Source organism: Cynara cardunculus (genome assembly GCF_001531365.2).
Source record: "Cynara cardunculus var. scolymus isolate 2C chromosome LG 17, CcrdV1, whole genome shotgun sequence".
Classification (NCBI taxonomy): Eukaryota; Viridiplantae; Streptophyta; class Magnoliopsida; order Asterales; family Asteraceae; genus Cynara; species Cynara cardunculus.
Genome location: NC_037544.1, coordinates 28,888,312 through 28,893,750, shown reverse-complemented (window position 1 = coordinate 28,893,750; position 5,439 = coordinate 28,888,312).

Genomic DNA, 5,439 nt, shown 5'->3' with positions numbered 1-5,439 from the left:
TGCTATTTCTAGTCAACTTCTATATGCTGTTTTATGATTCTGGTTGATATATAGTTGAAGTTCATGGTATACACTATGATCATATTATGTCCAAATCCTGCAAACCAAACACAAGAATGGATTTTAAATCCAATCCAATCCAAATCCCATGGAATCCAAATCCCTCCTGGGAATCCAAATCCCTCAGAAACATTCCTGCAAACCAAACGCACCCTAAGTTATTTTTCACTGTTAAATAAGCAATTGGTAACTACTATTAACATTCTCTCAAAAGAAGACAAACAACTATACATTACTATTTTTTGAATTTAGATTTTCTAACATTTTTTGTAGCAAAATAATTACTATACTTTCAAAGTCAAGATTTGCTCGATTTGCTTCATTTGCTCTGCTTGAACTGATTCGCCAGTTTAATAATAAATAGAATGATGGCTCATCTTCTACCTTGTACCAAATCTTCATGCTTTCTTTCTTTTCACATTTTGAATAACCACATTTAAATATTTTAGATAGAAACATCCTATTTTACATTGAAATGGTTACTTATTATTGATAATTATATAAACAAAGAAGATTTTTATTGATTTTTTGCTATTAGAAGAACATTAAGATTAAACATAAAAAATTCCAAATAACATATAAAAATAATCAGTAAAAATTAAATATATTATAAATTTCACCTTAGAGAGAGTTGTGAAGGGTTTTCTAGCCCTATAGGAATATACAAACATAATATGGCAGCGGAAATAAACACACGAAAATTCCTATGGCAAGCATTTACTCTAAACCATATAAAGGATGCTAGCCTAATGATTATAAGCAACACAACAATAAAAGAAAGGGAATATTTACCTCTAACAGTCTAGCTGTCTTCTTTACTCAAGCCAGTTGAAGGAGTTGAAGATCCTCGCACGCCGAGATGCAAGTGTCCAAAGTAGAACACCTCAAGTGGTTCACACCCAATGGACCCTCAAAGATTAAACTAGGAAATCTTGATTTAGCCTTCTAATAAGATAGTCAAATGCGAGAGAGGAAAGAAAAAGAACTTCTAGATCACAAGGAAGCCTAGAAGTGGGATGCCTAGAATGAAAAAGGAAGGCTTTGATTTATAGTGACAAGGAAGTGCCATGGTTTGATGTTTGGGGCGATGTGGGATGCCCAAACACGCCACCATGGCCTCTTCCATCCTTTTTCACTATAATTCATTTTCCCTTCAATTTCTTTCTATTTGATAATTAATTAATCTCTCTTTATTAATTAATTAATTTCTTTTAGTTTCTAACTAATTTATTACTCAATAATAAATTAACAAACTAAATGATATCTCCTCTTTCTTATCCTTAGTTAATACTTAGGGTTATTGAGGGCAACYCAAATGGGACTCTGCTAATAATGGAAAGCTTCCCAATATAGAAACCTCTCAAAATAGAAAAGTTCCACAAATAGTTATGATGTTGGACACAATTCCAACAATCTCTCACTTGGACAATATCATTAACTATTGTTGGTAACTAGTTTCCCAGATTATCAACAAAGCGTAAGCATCTTAGCGTACTGCCGAACTCTGAATCCAAATCAAGATCAACCCCAAAGATAAGTGATCAGCTATCCCTTTGTTCTTGATATCATATGTTCCTGTTACATGGATATCTAGAGAATCAACTTAAGGCATCATATTATGTTTCTCCGTATGGGATTTGTGATGACGATGTCATATGAACTACATAATCAATTTATATCGATCTAGTCCAGGCTAGCCAACACTATGAGGTTCATCACACATAATCATAGAGGGGCCCACGATATCGCTTTTCCTTCATAAAGGTAAAAGGAACAAATAAACTTCGATTACACAGCTTTCACCAAATCATCAAGTCATACGTGGACTTACCTTTTATAACATCCAGTTACGGATGTGCTTGGGTAAGCCAACGCACAACCGACTCATCGACTACGACTCACGTGTATCTCAGTTTGAAAGACAAAAGATATTATCATCTCAGAAATACTTGTGATTATATCCACAAAGTAAATCTTAGTGTGGGTTTATTCAATACCTTTACTCTCAAAAGGTACTCATGAACGTTAGCTACACTCTCTCAGTTTAATGTCTTTTCTCTCTTAGACATTACTATCGTTCCATGACAGTCTTTTATCAACACTTACCCCCAGGAGTGCGATCGATTGTGAATTTTGAATAAACTAATACTCGGGAGTGATGTTAAACATGCAAAACGTGAAACACAATAATAACCAATCAATAATGGTAGATCACACAATCTCATTAATAATAACACACACTTTATTAATCACCAAAAACAATTACAAATTATTATTGTTCTAATGTTTCTTAATATCGACCTAACTACAAAAACTTATTCCACTCCTCAAGCCAAATCTCTCTGCATGCTCGTCGTGCTTGGCTTTACTCAAGATCTTTGTGAGCGGATCAGCTGGATTGTCTTTCGATGATACCCTTTTCACAACAATGTTTCCCTTCTCAACCTTATCACGTACGAAATGGTATTTCCTGTCAATGTGTCTAGATTTCCCGTGATCCTTAGGGTCTTTAGTCAAAGCGACTACACCTTCGTTATCACAGTAAATTTTGACAGGATCTTAGATTGATGGTACAACGCCAAGATCTTCAAGGAAATGCTTAATCCAGATCGCTTCCTTTGCAGCCTCACTTGCCGTAATGTATTCAGACTCACAGGTAGAGTCTGCCACCGTGTCTTGCTTGGAACTTTTCCAACAGACGCCGTTTAATAGAAACACCCAACCGGATTGTGAACGACTATCGTCTTTATCCGTTTGGAAACTTGCATTGCTATAACCACTTACTTTTAACTCGCTATCCCCACCATACACTAAGACCTTGTCTTTAATATTTCTCAGATACTTCAGAATGATCTTTGTTGCTGTCCAATGAGCTTCGCCAGGGTTACCCTGATATCGACTCACCATGCTTAGAGCAAACGATACATCAGGACGAGTACATGTCATGGCATCCATGATCGATCCTATAGCCGAAGCATATGGGACTCGACTCATTCTGTCCACCTCATCGGGTCTGATAGGACACTGAGTCTTACTCAGTTTTGTGCCATAATTGAAAGGTACATTTCCTTTCTTCGAATTCTCCATTTTGAATCTCTTCAAAATTTTATCTAAATATGTACTCTGGCTAAGCGCAATGAGACGCTTGGATCTATCTCTATATATCCTTATTCCTAGTATGTATGTTGCCTCTCCTAAATCCTTCATGGCGAAACATTTCCCGAGGAACTCTTTAACACTATTGAGTGTCAGAATGTCATTTCCCATAAGAAGTATATCATCAACATACAATACTAAGAATGTCATGATGCTCCCACTAGCTTTGACATATATGTAGGATTCATATTCACTTATCGAAAAACCAAACTCTTCGACCTTCTCATTGAAGCAAATATTCCAGCTATGAGAAGCTTGTTTAAGTCCATAAATGGACTGTTCAAGATTGCACACTCTATTTGGGTGCTTGGGGTCAACAAAACCTTCGGGTTATGTCATAAACACTTCCTCATCCAACTTCCCGTTAAGGAAGGAAGTTTTGACATCCATCTGCCACACTTCATAATCATAGAAGGCGGCAATGGCAAGCATAATCCTAATAGATTTTATCTTAGCCACTGGTGAAAAGGTTTCCTCATAGTCAACCCCGTAAGATTGAGTGTAGCCTTTTGCAACCAGTCGAGCCTTGAATATGTGTACATTCCCATCCATGTCAGTCTTCTTCTTGAAGATCCATTTACAACCCACTGTCTTGCGACCGGGTTGTGGATCAACCAAGTTCCAAATGTGGTTATCATACATGGACTGAATCTCGCTGTCCATTGCTCCCTTCCACTTGGCAGACTCAGGCCCTGCCATTGCTTCCGAGTAGTTACCAAGTTCACCTAAATCAATCAGTGTACGATCACTGAGTAACTCATCACCTTCCATAGTAATGTGGAAACCATTAGGGGCATGGACATGTCAGTTGGCATGACAAAATCCTCTCTCACTGTCTCAGGTCGTGTGCTAGTGTCGACTACAAGTTCCTCGTTGGTGACCTCTTGAATTTCTTCAAGGTCAATGGCRCTCYCACTRTCCTCTTTGGATATTAGCTCTCTCTCTAAGAAGACACCTCTTTGAGCCACAAAGACCATGTTTTCACTTGGTCTATAGAATAAGTATCCAAAGGACTTTTGTGGGTAACCAACGAATATACACTTCTCAGATCTGGCAGCAAGTTTATCTTGGGTTTCACGTCTAACAAAAACTTCACAACCCCAGACTTAGATATGTGCAAGTGAGGGAGGTTTCCCACACCACATTTCATGAGGAGTCTTTGAAACCTTCTTAGTCGGGACAAGGTTCAATACGTGGGCGGCAGTCTCAAGGGCATATCTCCAGAAACTTATAGGGAGTGAAGCTCGACTCATCATGGAACAAACCATGTCCAACAATGTTCGGTTCCTTCTCTCTGCAACACCATTGAGTTGTGGTGTTCTGGGAGGGGACAATTATGAAATGATTCCATATTCCTTGAGGTAATTGTTGAACTCGATACTAAGGTATTCTCCTCCCTTGTCGGATCGGAGAACCTTTATCTTCTTGCCCAGTTGGTTCTTTACCTCGTGCTTAAACTCTTTGAATTTCTCGAAGGTATTGGACTTATGTCTAATCAGATAAACATATCCATACCTGCTGAAGTCATCGGTGAAAGTCACGTAATAGCGATAAGCATCCCTTGTGGCGGATCTGAATGGACCACATACATCCGTGTGGATGATGTCCAATAGATCTTTACCTCTCTCAAAAGTTCCCGATCCCCTTGTCATCTTGCCTAATAGACAAGATTCACATCTATCGTCCGATTTGAGATCGAACGATTCCAACACTCCATCCTTTTGAAGTTGGGCAATGCGCTTCTTGTTTATGTGGCCAAGAAGACAATGCCATGAGCATGCTTTATCCAAGTCAATAGATGAATCGACATTCAACTTATAATTAAAATTGTTCAAGTTTTCAACCACCACAGTTTCATATATGCCATTAAAAGGATAAGCTTTAAAAATAAAACAATCATCTTTAAAAACAGAAATATCACCAATCACATTATCGAAATAAAACTGAAATCCTTGTCTAAATAATGCATGAAATGAAATGATGTTCCGAGTCATATCCGGTGAAAAACAACAATTTATTAAATCTATCCTCACTCCTTCATATAGCTTGAGCTCGTAAGTCCCAATCCTCTCAACTAGTGCAACTCTACTATTGCCCCATGATTAGGTTGAGCTCCCCACGTGCCAGCTTCCTATTTTCCTTTAGTCCTTGTACATAAGAGCAAATGTGGAAACCACATCCGGTGTCAAGTACCCAGGAAACAGAAGTGAAAAAGTTATTTAG